Below are 14,721 nucleotides of genomic sequence, written 5' to 3'. Positions count from 1 at the left end.
TATGTATTTGGTAGCTGCATCTCTATCTACGGTTCTTTATTCTCTGATAAGAAAAATTATCAAGATCATGGACCAAGTGAAATGTTCCATTGACCACTGTAATGGTTGCAATCTTCAAAATGGGATCAGTTATATAGTGAGAAATTTCAAACCTTTTCCACGATAAAAAAAAGACCTATAGAGATAGACCTATGTCAATTCGAATCTTCGTCTATCTTCATACGAGTAGGTTACAGACTTCAAGTACCTACATACATCTACATTAAACGCATACATATGTATGGTTATTATAATAAACCTTTCTATGATTTGATCTTCATTCCACGCATTTCAATCATCTTATCTTCACTTATAAAGCAGCCCTACGAGACCAATAAAGATAACGCCACGCAGCATTGTAGTACACATATCGTATGTATATACCACATGGCAGCCACATGGACCAAGGCCAGCTCCTTGCATTGCACACAATTAAACGCGTATACAAAAATATGAACATTTATACCTAGACCTACGATGAGAGTGAGACCGAGACACATCATAAGACGGTTATTTTTCACGCTACAATCGTTTCTAGTTTTCTTAAAGAAATTCGCGCGAACGCGAGTGTCTTTCTTACAAGACGACGACGACGACAACGTCTTAAGACGAGATCTCAACCGGACCGTGACCAAAGGGAGAATTAGCTGGGTACCTATAAGGACTCATCTTCTTGACGTATGTTTTTGGCGAGCTGAACATCGAGCGTGTGCCTAGCACACGTACCCGAGGCACGCTTCTTTCCTGCTGTTCTTTCTACTGTGGAAATCTAACGTCTTTTTCGTAGGTATACCATCCACTATCGTCGTGACGCTTGGTTGAGTTTTCAATCTTTTTTTTCAAATCCACGCGACTGTAGAACGTGAGTGGCATCCGTTTGGAATACGTACCTTTGGTTTGCTTAATTTAGATGCCTATAGGTTTTAAAAATAATATGCCATCGTAAATAGGAAGTTTTTGAAAAATTGAATAGGCTTATTAGCTTCGAACGAACATTACAGATTTTTTAAAAAATGCTTCCACATGGGCTCGTAGCATACAGGATACGAGGACATGATTAAGTACTTCAATTTTATGAAAAATCATCTCATAATACCGTAGGTAGGTAGATACAATTTTCACAAAAATATCAACCTTAAGCTCTGCAATGGACAAAAAAAACCAAGTCCAAGAAAACTTCCTTAAAAAAACTCACATGATTGCCTACAATAATTCAAAAGCTCTCTCACATTTCACGCACATACCTAGACCTACCACCAACCGCCCTTATCACTCGAGTAGGCAACCAACGAAGCACATCCGGTAGAGACGGTAACATATCGTAAGATGTTTCTTCTCGTTCTCCTTATAATGTACTCGAGACTCCAAGAGACAGAGTAACGGTCGAGATCACCGAACCTGAAACTGCTCGCATCTTCGCTTCGGGGGAAATAATTAAATTGCTGTATGCATTTTAGATGTACCTATTTTACTCGTACGTAGTACAAGGGGGTTCGAGTACAGTGCTTTCTTAATAACGACTATTCTCAAGTGATTGTGTACCAACGTTCGTGTAATTTCGTTGCATCTTTACATACCTTTGTGCTCCGGGTATTTTCTTGAAAAACTCTAATATCGTTTCTCGGTTATCTACCTACCGGTTCAAATGTGCACGTGAGTTGTTCGAAGTGTGAAAGTGATCGGAGTGTTTTTGTCGCGATGATGGGAAACTTTGCATGAATCAGGAATTTTATCGAGGTAAGAAGATCGATAATTATTTATAAATGGTAACCTAATTTCTAAAACTCGAGAAAATTCAATTGGATGACAAGAAATTCGTTCTCATATTGGTGTAACGTTTTGATAGAACCATTCATTTTCGTACGTATTTTAAATTGAATGTGTCCAGCTTATTTTGATTTGAAAGTTCACAGTTCAAAGTGAAATTAAGTTGGGTCTTACGATTCCACTCAACATTTTCACGCATTTTTGAACGTTTTTGTCTCCTGTCGAGACTGGTTGAATTTGAAACATATTTTTAAACAGGGTTTTAAAAAGAATAAAGAATTCAAAATCAGAAATTAAAATTTGAAACGTGTGAATCTGAATTTCTAAGAGATAGGAGCCTCAACTATTCATGATAAGAAAACAAATTGAAACCTGTCATTCGAGAATTTGAAAAAAAATACACGATGACAATGTTCAATGTTCATTTTCTATGTAATAGAAAATTTTCAAAACTAGATTCCCTTAAAAACACACAGATCCACAATTTCGATCAAAATTAAAAAAAAAAAATCAAGTGAAGTGGCATAGGTGATGATTGTTGTTAATTCGAAGACATCGAGTCTGAATATAGGGTAATTTTTTCAAATCAATCCCCTGAACTCCCCCCCCCCCTTCCAGCCCCTTAAACAACATCAAGCTAAACATGGTCAAAATTCCAAAAAAAAAAAAAAAAAAAAAAAAACTGAAAATATCGCGTAGCATGCTGAATTTCTAAATATTTTCTGCACTACCTCCATTTTGCCAATTTTGAAAAAAATTTCGAAAACACGTGAAAATATTTAGTTAAACGTCAGTTCTCCTTAATTTAAAGTCGTTGAGCCCGAATAAAGAAAGTTGGCCTGCTTTGACAATTAGACAGTGAGTATAGAGACATTTGAGACTAACAGAGAGTTTGAAGAGACGGAGAGGAGACTTATTAATTTTCATTCAATTTTTTTCGGTGCTGATTTGCTCAGCTGCAAAAAAAAAGTCGTGTGGTAGGTACCTCAAAAACTTAGAAAAAATTGGGTATAATTCAAGACTTTATTCCCCTACATACCTATGTGTATTATTGTGGAACAGAAATTCCGCATACCTTACCCCCTCCTCCTCCTCTCAAGAAAAATTACCATGTTTCTCAGACGAGAAATTCTCGAGATGCCTTCTCCGATTTGAATGAAACCACAATTTATGGAAAAAACATGATCTGAAACTGCCATCACCAACATTTCAGCTGCTCAAATTGATTTTTTAACTTTTTCCGAATTTTGAAAAATCCAAAATTAATAACCACTTATTTTGGTAATTTGATTTTTTTCAATTAAAAAAAATTTCCCGTGACAATGATGGAAATTAGTCCTGAAACTACATAATACTTTAGCTATCACCTGAACCAAATTTCACAATTTCTGGTCATTCTGGAGCCTCCAGCGCTATTTTCAAATCCTCCAGAATTTTGGGATTTTTACAGAATGCGTGGAAATTAATTTGGGCAGTTGAAAGTTGAGTTGTGGTTTATTTTTGGCATGTTTTTTTACGAGTTTCTCTACATCTGGACCGATTTTCAGGTGGACATCTCTAGATGTGGTTTTGATCCCATCCAAACAAAATTTTTCAGTGTTATGAAATTCAATTTCGTTGAGGGTTACCTATTTTTTCTATGAAATTTTTCCCCTCATTAAAATTGATGCTCAGCAAAAAGTGTCAAAAATCGATCCTGATTGTTTTCCAAGTCCAAGTTGCGTTCCGGGTGAAAATTGAATAGCTTCTGGAGGCTCCAGGATAGTTCAAAAGCTGTTGTTTTCCAAAAAAGGGAGGATTGTAAAAAAGTAATTATTCCCACAGTTTCTTTCCGAAAAAAACATAGGCCAATTTCGTGAAAAAGTTGAAAATTTGCCATAGGTAGTCTAATACATATAACAACTTCACTGAATTTTCAAAAATTCACCAAAAATCCAAAAATAAACTTGTCAAATTATATAATTCGAAAATTCGAAAAAAATCCAGGAAACATAAATACAATCTTATGATACCTGCGAACGTTTCATGATGGGATTGACAAAACATTGGAGAGAAGAGAAAGGGGTTCGGAGCCCCAAAATTTTGGTCAAAATGTAAAAAAGTTTCCACTTTCCAGTACTGTGTATATTATCGTTTCATACGTTTTCAAGGGCGCCGAATACGAATAAGTATTCACATAATATTTCGATTTGGCCTTCCCAATTCCCACATTTTGGACCCTTCAAATTTCTTGAAAATTTTGGAAAAATCGTGTGACTTGATTTACCTATCAGGTTTTTGGGGGCACTGAAACCAAATATCGACTCAATTTTTCGATTTCGTCCTCTATTGGCTTCCTCAAAATTTCCTGAAAATTGAGAAAATCGTGTGACATGAGATTTATTAGGTTTTTGAGGGCACTGAAATAAAATGTCGGACATGATCTAAGTAATAAATCATCAGATTATACATATCATAATTTTTCGATTTGAACCCTTCGTTCAACCCCCCCCGCCTCAATCAAAATTTCTAGAAGATTGAAAAAACCGTGTAACATACTTACATAATAATTATGATCTATTGGGTTTTGGGGAGCACTGAATTCAAATACCAATCTAATTTCTCAATTAGGACCCTTCAACGCCCCCTTCTCACACTGACCCCCACTCACCCCCCCCCCCACAAAAAATTCTTGAAAATGGAAAAAATTGTGTGACCTGATTTATTAGGTTTTTTGGGGCACTGAAATCAAATATCGACTCAATTTTTCGAATTAGACCCTTCAACGTCTTCCATTGGCTTCCTCGAAACTTTCTGAAAATCGAAAAAATCGTGTGACATGAGATTTGTTGGATTTTTGAGGTACACTGAAATAAAACATCAACTTAATTTTTCGATTTGGACCCTTCAACACCCCCTCACCCATTGGCTCCATCAAAATTTCCAAAAATTGTAAAAAATCGCATGACACATGGTTAATTTGGATTTCGGGAGCGCCGAAACCGAATATCGACCTTTTTCAATTTGGACCCTTTCAACACCCCCCCCCCCCCCACTCCAGCTCCATCAAAATTTCCAAAAAATTGAAAGAGTCGCGTGACATATGATTTATTAGGTTTTTGGGAGCGCTAAATTCAAATATAAACCTAATTTTTCAATTAGGACCCTTCAACTCCCCACCCACCCCTGACCCCCCCTCCCCCTCAAAATTTCCAGAAAATGGAAAAAATAGTGTGATATTCGATTTACGTTATCAACTTGATTTTTCGATTTGGACCCTTCAACACCCCCCTCCATTCGCTCCTTCAAAATTTCCATAAAATTGAAAACACCGTGTGACACATGGTTCATTTGGATTTCAGGAGCGTTGAAATCGAATATCGACCTAATTTTTCGATTTGGACCCTTCAAACCCCCCCTCTCCCCTCTGTTCCATCAAAATTTCCAAAAAATTGAAAAAATCGTGTGACATGACATATGATTTATTAGGTTTTTAGGAGCGCTGAATTCAAATATTAACCTAATTTTTCAATTAGGACCCTTCAACGCCCCCACCCACCACTGACTCCCTTAAAATTTCCTGAAAATGGAAAAAATCGTGTGACATATGGTTTATTAGGTTTTCGTGAGCGCTGAAATCGAATATAAACCTAATTTTTCGATTTGACCTCTCTATAACCCTCCCATTGGCTCCCTCAAATTTTTGTCAACATTGGAAAAAAATCTCGTGACGTCGTTATGATGATAATTTTGGTCTTTTTCCTGAACTTGGACCCCTCCCACCTCCTTCGAGGGGTTTTGAAATATTCAAAATCGATTTTAAGGTCGTTGTTTGGATGGTAAAAAAAATTGAAAAAATTCAGGATCGTCGCCCTTCAATACTTACCTCTACGTCAGATCATTTTCAACTTATTGAATTGAAATTTGATATAAACGTTGAAGGGCGACGACCCTGAATTTTTTCCAATTTTTATTTCATTCAAACAACTACTTTAAAATCGATTTTGAACATTTCAAAACCCCTCGAATGTAAAAACCTCTGAAAAAAAACACACCTCAATAGGGCATAAAAAAATTCAAATCTCTATACATTCGTATTTTAACACCTCATCTTCCCTCGACGAGAGTTCATAGTTCTCAAATTTTCAAAATTTGGTCCACTGAACTTCATTCAGTGGCCGAAATAAATCTCTCAATTGAGGTCATTTTTTCGATTCTCATTAAATGATTGTGATAACAAGACAATTTATACAGCTCGAAGTCACTATAACGTAAGAATGAAACAATCAAAGTATCAAAATCCCAACAATTTACATTCATAATAAATACCCGAGTCAAATTCGACAATGAATAAACGTTTCCATTATACTTTGCCTGCTCCTATTCGGTTCATCCACTCGTAATAATAGTGATGAAAACCCGTTTCAGCACAACCACCACCACACTTACTATTTGCATCGCACGTGTTCGTATAGTGTTGAATGTTGATGCCTGGTGGTAATTTACACACATACACGCTTCGGGCTATTATGAATAGTATAACCACCTTGTTGAAGATTATTATAAATAATATCAATTCAATGCATCCGTCTAATACCGGTATACAAATACATTCTGTTCGTAGTATTTACTCCTTGTGACATGTCATAATAGGCTAAAGTACACACGTAAAACCTACACAAATGATTCTTACATACCACAATACCTTTTTTAACACATAATTCATCAAAAATACTCGCACTAGGAGGCACTTTTAAGCATAAAAATCCATTCTAAGGACGACTTACGTTAGATCAACCTGCTCGTCGATTTCACTCCGCATCAAATCACCCAACGCACCAAAACTTTCCTTCTTTTAACCCTTCGTTGAAAAAGTTCTCCAAACCCCAATTTCGCAGATAGCACCCCATCAGTCCATTCCACTGACCACCGAAACAATACTATTTGCACCCCTAAATCGTAACGGTTGATGCAGTTTTCCCACAGATACCGCTCCGGTCGATGTAAACTTCTTGAAAATCCACGACGAAGGGCGGTTCCTTAGATGCAATTTTTCCTGGTGCGCCGGTTCGCTTTTCCTCTCCGCGCCTTCGGGAAAACGCTCCCTTCGCGTTTCGTCCTGCCGAATTTTCCCGACTTTTGTTGCGTCGCCCTCCGCCCGCGCCCGCCCAAGCCCGCGCCAGAGAGCCTGCGTCCTGCGTCGTCGACGTCTTCTTATCTTAACGAAATAAACGGCTTTCGGCCTTCTCCGCTTTTTATTTTCTTTTTAAAACTTTCGTCGGCATCTCTTTCAGTTTTCTCGTTGTTCTCCGGTCGGGTTAAACATGCAACGTAACACGCGTCCGAACGCAGTACCGGGTTTTGTTGCGTCGAGTTATCGCCAATAATCGAGTATTATCATTTTTTCATTCTCACCCTCGAGTCGAGTTACTATTGTAATATTTTTTTTTCATTTAAACGAGTTCGCAAGTGGATTTTTTTTTTCAAACGAGTTTGACGATTTTTTTTCATTTAAATTTTTATAGTGAAATTTTCATCGGAATTTTTTTTCACCTTTACTCGTGTCTTTAATAATTTATTGTACTCGATCGTGATTAAATCGACTGGAAAATTTCACAAGTGATCGCGGTGATTAAACGTACATTTTGTATTATCAGTTCGACATCTGTTTACATCACAAACCAACACACGTGTTTCTCCATATAGTATTTTCACATCCGCAAGTTTTACGTTCGATCCTCGACAAATTCTGCATATCAGATGATAAGACAAATGAAACCTCTCTAATGAAGTGTTACAGGTAAGACGAGTGTCCGATTGTGTCTCACGTTCGTATTTTTTTTGTGCGTGTTTTCATTTTTTTTGGTAAAATTTTCAGTTACTTGTTGCTTTAAAAATTTTTTTAAAATATGCCAAAAACCAAATTGCCCAAAAATATAGAATCAAACAAAAATTGACCAAAAAAAATTGGTGAAAAAAATTTCCAAAATTTTACCAAACTGGAACGTTGAAAAATTCCATTCTAGTAAAAAATAGATCCAAACTTGCCATTTCACATAAAAGTAAAAACTTCGTCAATTTTATCACAAAATTTAATTTTTTTCTTGGTCAGAAAAATATTACTTTCCAAATTAACGAGAAAATTGAAAATTTTAGAGCATTATTTTGACAAAATATTCAGCCAAAAAAAGATTCAAAATTTTTATTTCACATTTCAAAAAAAAACTGCATCCAATTTTATTACATAATTGAATTTTTTTCTCGGTCACAAAAATATTACTTTCCAAATTGAAACTTTTAGAGCATAATTTTGATAAAATATTTATTTCGAACGAGAATAAAAAAATAAACAATCAATTCCAGCCGAAAATATATCCAAAATTGTCATTTCACTTACAAACAAAAACTTCATCCAATTGACTGAATTTTTTTCTCGATCAGAAAAATATTACTTTCCAAATTAACGAGAAAATTTCAACTTTTAGAGCATTTTTTTTTTTGATAAAATATTCAATTCGAGCGAGAATACCATAAATTGAACAAAGAATCTGAATTTTTTTGGTGACTTTTCACACCTCATTGGTTTTTAAAAAAATTCAATTCAATTTTTTTGAAAAAATTCAGCCACTATGACTACAAAAAATGAGCAAAATTGCATCATTTGTAGCTTTTCAGTTTTTTCATGCCTCATTTAGTTGATAAGAGTAAATTTTGAAAAATCAAACTCGATTTTTTTTCAAATTCACTCTACTTAAGATCAAAACGAGCAACCTGAATTTCATTCTTTACGATTTTTTGTGCTTTATTTTGATAAAAAAAAAAAAATGAATTTCGATTGGATTTTTCTCTGAAAAAAATTCATTCGTTAAGACCAATTTGAAAATTTATTCCAATTTTTTATATTTCATTTTATTTTTTTTTTGGGGGTGTCAACATCAAGTAGGTAAATACACAGAAATATGTAATCTCAAGTGAGACGTAAAAAAAACCCATTCACAATCCATTTCCCTCCAAGTACATATGTTTAGCCTCAAGAATCAGGAAATCGCACAAGATACCTAATCATCTTCTCTGTAAAACTCTCATCGCCACAATAATAAGCGATGCTGATAACAGGACAATGCTTCACGAGCATTCCTTTCCTTCAAATACTCGATGTACCTAATTTACAAATTACCTACATGTTCGTAATATTTCGAACTTATCAGAAAAATATCTTAAGAAGAATTGGTTAAACTTCTACAATAGATTTGATACTATTTTCGACCCGAAGATAATTCTTCAAGTTGAACAAGAAGAAATATGAAAGTTGTACGAAGAGGTTGAATCAGTCAATCGTGTTGTATGAACTCGAGTAAAAATGTATTTTGAGAGATTAATTCGTCGGTTTTTCATCTCCCCCTCCCCCCTCTTCTGCTGTATTACGAATAAAAAGCACAAAAATTAGATATGTGGGTAAGAAAAAAAATTCAAGATTCACGAAAGTGTTGAAATTGAAAAAATATTGTTTCGAATTAACTTGCAAGTCTCAAAATAGAATTCTTGAATGCGTTGAAATTTTGAAAAATGTTTCGAATTAATTTATCCAGTCCCAAAAAAAATAAACGTGAAGTTTTTTTTTCAAAAAGAACAAAATTGTCATGATTTCAATCATTTTAAATCCCATCCCCCCCGCACCTCATTTTCTTAATTCAGACCCAAGAATCGAGTCCAAAAAAATGAGTGGAAAAAAGTGCATCGTGACGTGAATTAAATTTAAAATCAATTATTGAAAAGAAAAATATTTTATCCAAAACAAAAACACATTCAATTTTTGAGTTTGTTTTAAAAAAATAAAATGAAAAGAAAAAAATGAATGAATAAAATAAATAAATAATTTTTAGAATAAGAAAAAATACCAAAAAAGCATTTCTTCAATTTTTTTCTCGTTGATATCCCACCGAAAAAAAAAGACTAATTAACATCACTCGTTAACTTACCAAAAAAAAAAATACACCAGCAAAAAAAATAACTCTTTCAAACCCATTTACACATACACATAGAAAAAAAAGACTAAACCCAAATCTTTCGCCTTCCTTCACCACGGTCATCTGGAACCTCATCAGTATAATCCCCACGGTCCAACAAAACAATCGCCTATTTTGAAAAAATCTCCGCTCGACTGCTTCACTATAGCGTACATACAAAAAAAAGGCAAGGCAAGGCAAGGCAGGGCAGGGCCAAAACCAAACCAGAGGGAAGGTGCACTCCCCCGCGCCAAAGCCGCAAAGAGGCAGAAGAAATCCGAAGACCGAAGTAATATATTGTGCGAGTAGAAGGACGAGTATATACGAGTTTTACGAAATGCATATAGGTTTTTTAATTAACGCTTGCACTTGCATCCATCGTGCAGTACTGTGCTTCGTGCATTCGATTCGGATATCTATGTGCGTGCGTACGAGTAAACGCTATTGTTCACTTTTTTATGCATATTCGCTACCCCCTTTTCTCTCTGTGTGTAGGTCTTTAGAGTCGTTATACATCTACCCTTACGTGTAATGTGCATAGTATACACTGTAGATGTAGAATACACAAGCACACGTACGTACGAATGGTGCTAGACGAAAATTATCTCGCGAATAAATAACTTTTCTGGAGGTATTTTTATTCTGGATTTTAATGTTGTGTTTTTTTTTGCAATTTTTTTCATATAAGCACGATCGATACGTAAAATTAATACGAACGTGATATCGATTGAAAGTGAATCGAATCCTTCTCAAAAATGAATGAAAATGCAATAAAAAGGTTTCATGTGGCTTCAAAGTCGATATAATGTTGTAAAAATTGATTTAAATGTTGAAAAAAAAAATTTAACGCCGAAAACGCGATGAATAAAGCACAAAAATTATTTTAAGATACTGTAAGATTAGTTTAAAATTACGAAAAAATGAAAAAAAATTAGGAAATTCATTGAAAATAAATCAAGAAGTGTAAAAAAATGCTTAAAATGTTACAAAATTTAGACAAAATATCCTCAAATGGGAAGTATCCCAACCTGGACAGAAAATTTCGAACCAGACAAAAGAAAATCAAAAAAATACGCCAAAATATATCACCAGCAAAAACTTTAAGTGCTGAAATACATTTTCTGATTTTTGGAGATTTTTTTTTTTGAAAATTCAAAGATCGACTTACGAGTATTATGAAAAAAAAAATTAAAATTCGATCAAATTGACGTCGAAGGCTGAAATTTGGTTCTTACCTCATTTTCGACCTCTCGAGTCGATTGGTGATGTTTTCGAACCGTTCTGGAGGCTCCAGCGAATTTTCAGATTTTCCAGTTTTTGAAAAAATACACGTACTGTAGGTAAATAGGGTGAAAATGAAGTTCACCATCTATAAACTCGTATTTATCATCTTTGCGACCCTTTTGATCGATCTAGGCACATATTTTCAAAACATTTTGGTGGAGGTTAAAATCTAAAATTTTCTCCAGCAATTATTTTTGAAAACAAAAAATTTCAATTAAAAAAATTTCGAACTTTCAAGAATTTATACCCAAAAATTGATCAAAAGGATCACAAAAATGGTAAATTCGAGTCGATAGATAATGAATTCCATTTTTCACTCAAATTACAGCGTTTTCTTCGAAAAATGGAGAATACGAAAATTCGCTGGAGGCTCCAGGACGGTTCGAAACCGTCACCAATCGACTCGAGAGGTCTCAAAAACAAAGCACAAATCAAATTTTAGCCTTCTATGTCAATTTTTTCGAATTTTTGATTTTTTTCATGAGAAATGAGACAAATTTCCATTTTTAAAAATCAGAAAATGAATTTCAACACCTAAAAGTTTAACTTGTGATGTATTTTTGCATCGTTTTTCGATTTACTTTTGTCAGATTTTAAAACTTTTATCCCTATTGGAATTCCTTTTTGGCCAATCACATTTTTTCTATCGGATTTTACAAACATTTCAACAAAGTATATTTTTAAATCGAAAACAAAACAGGATTAAAATTAATCATTTCATCAACTCTCACAATAACTTCATTCTATTCAACGAAAGCAGTTCCATCAAATTTTTATTTTGATCTTAATAATAATTTTTACGTGGGTTTCGACTAAGTTATAACTGCATCGTAGAATAATAATTATTCAATTATCATTTCCTACTCTCTAGACCTACATAGATATTGCAATCTTCCCACACCTGATTTTATAACACGAATAAAAATAATCACTTTGCGTTCTTGATAAATCTCTTCGAACATTTAGAAATAATCCAACAAAAACAACTTCGATTAAAATATTTACCTATCACTCTGCGATAAAATAAATCAATTTTCAAATGTTTTCAACAAATTCATCAACATTATAAAATTTTCACTAGAAATTTCACACCTCAAGCGGACGTTTTTCGTGTAATTTTCAGATCTTCCAAAATGCTCCTTTCAGATTTTGATGTAACTACCCCCTCCCCTCCCCCATTCCAGCTATTTTTCCATCTACTATAAATTGTGATCAATTTCCAAATGTACAATGTACAAATTATTCAGGATGTCTAACAAAATTTTAAAATGAAAAAGTAGGACTTTAGTAGGACTTTTGGCAGGACTTTCAGCAGGTCATGTTTCAAGCACTCGTGGAATTTTTTAAAATTGGGGGGAGGGGGGGGTCAAAACATACATTCAAGTTTTTAGCCAAATTTTTTTAAAAAAATTATGTCTTCAAACACTTTAAAAATTTATGAATATCACAATAATCATGTTCGCTTAAAATCAAATTCAACTCGAATTCTTTAATTTCGATTGTAAATATTTCATTTGCTCCGAAATTTTGAAATTCGATTAGTTATTTCTTGTTGAAAAATTGAAAATGTAAAACTAAAATCAAATGGGCCGGAGCAAAGCGAGGGCAAAAGCTCTTGAAAATTAGTATTCCAGGAGGCATAAAAACGATAGAATTCGGATGATATTTTTTTTGAAAAATCTAAAATTATAACTCGTAAATGAGTATATTTTTGAGAAGTATAAGAACGATTTTTTTTGTGTGTAATGAGTTCTTTATAAAAAGTTTGGATATTATTTTGCTTCAAAATTTCAAAATGATTTTTTATTGGAAAATTGAAAATTGAAAATAGAAAAGCAAACGGACTCGAGCGAAACGAGGGCAACAGCTTCCAAAAATTAGTATTTTGAGGGGTATGAAAAAGACATTTTCTCGTAAAAGTTCAAACTTGAAAAGGAAAATGAAACAAGCCAGAGTAAAGCGAGGCCAAAAGCTTTCAAAAATTCAATCATCTTTTTAGAAGTAAAAACAAAAAGTTTCTTTATGGAGAGAAGAGTTTATTTTCTGATTCAAACTTGAACATTTCTTGAATTTGAACCATAAGTCTTCTGTCTTCAATGTACGCGGGAGAAGAAGAGCAAATAGCCCGAGCGAAGCGAGGGCAAAAGCTCTCAAAAACGTGTAATTCAAAATCTAAAAAAGTTGAAAAATGAGCTCTTTTTTACAGAATTCCAGAAAAAAGGGGGAAAATTGAAAATGAGACAAGTCTCATTGAAAAAAAAGTAGGACATTTGGATAAAATTGTTGAAAAGTAGGACTTTAGTAGGACCTGTTAGACACCCTGTTATTTGTGTTCGAAAGATTTGGACTATTAATTAATATCGAGAAAAAAAAACGTTTTCTGCAAATTTTTATTCATTTTTCACAACTTCGGTTCTCACAATTTTTTTCCAGAAACGCTCATTTTTCACTTACGAGGGCAAAAATGTACAAAAATTGTGTCTAAAAGTACGTTTTCATTTGATAATTCTCCCTAGTAACTGCTTATTTTTCACGTAAAGTGGCCAAAACGTGTGAAAATTGGAAGTACGCGTATAAGAAGGTACTATTTGAGCTGATATTTCATCAACCATTAATCTTGGGAAAAATTTTACGAGGCATGATCGATTGGAAATTTGCTTCTCTATACGAAGAGTGAAACCTCGAAATTATGTACTTCGAGTCGACTACCCCCTCCCCCTCCTCACCTCTAACCCAAGAAACAGTATGTCCGTATGTACTCAAAATTCGCTATTCTCCATCTCTGGTTGGAATGATTTAGAAATGTTGAGACCTTCACAAATGAAAAAATAGTCACTAATTTTCGAGAAAAAATTTGCCCAATTTAGGTTTTTTTCGGAGGGAGGGGAGGGGGAGGGGTGAAAATTTCAAAAACTATCAGAAAAACCCCCTGGAAGAACTGTAAAAGTTCCAAAATGCGAAAAAAAAATCAAAAATTTGTAGAAAAAAAACTGCTAGCTAAAAATTCGAGCTTTGGACGATTCCAGGCACGCTCTTTCGAGCTAGCAAAGTCATAAGTGGATTCCTTCGTATTTACCTTTCGAAAAATATAATCATCCGAATACAAAAACTTACCATACTTCCCCCTCTCTCCGCCTCTCTGAAACTAAATCAATCAACTTTCCTCAATCAAACCACTACAAGCCTAAAAATAGTGCTAGTGCAGTCTGCAATAGCCCAATTTTCGACGCAAAAAATTTGCCTAAAAAAAGCCAACATTAGCTCGAGGCAATAAATTTAATCATCCTTGAAAAAGGCGCGAAAATTAAAGAGGTACACGACCTAACACACGAACAATCTTCCGCGCTCTGTACCGTTAAATCGAGATAAAATTCTCTATTTTTTATTTTTATGAAAAAAAACATATCTACAAATTATTCGGAAGATAAAAAGCGACTAATACGTGTAATTCTGATAAGCGTTCGTTTTTTAAATTTTTTTATCGCTTCAAACAAGCTTCCGCGCTTCTTGGGGGACGGTTATCGTGTTTCTGAAAAAAAAAACTCATCTCTCGATGGGCGAATTACGATATCTGGTATCTTAAACGGAACGAGAATTAAGATAAATTTATATTGTCATCTTCCGTCGTTCGTGTCAATTCTCGCTA

General features: G+C 34.2%; 1 protein-coding gene across 2 annotated transcripts in view; it reads left to right on the top strand.

The window, feature by feature from the left end:
- The first annotated feature begins 1,450 nt into the window (after nt 1-1,450).
- LOC135846002 (homeobox protein prospero-like) overlaps nt 1,451-14,721 on the top strand; it is a 126,547-nt gene continuing 113,276 nt past the window's right edge. The window contains exon 1 of one of the 2 annotated variants that reach the window (XM_065364923.1): nt 1,451-1,776. The gene's annotated coding sequence lies outside the window, so the exon portion shown is untranslated. Of the gene's footprint in view, nt 1,777-7,055; nt 7,586-14,721 lie in introns of those variants that run through there. The other variant, XM_065364922.1, reaches the window with a different exon arrangement.

This window comes from Planococcus citri, chromosome 4 (genome assembly GCF_950023065.1).
Source record: "Planococcus citri chromosome 4, ihPlaCitr1.1, whole genome shotgun sequence".
NCBI classification, from domain to species: domain Eukaryota; kingdom Metazoa; phylum Arthropoda; class Insecta; order Hemiptera; family Pseudococcidae; genus Planococcus; species Planococcus citri.
This window is presented reverse-complemented; position numbering and strand designations above follow the sequence as displayed.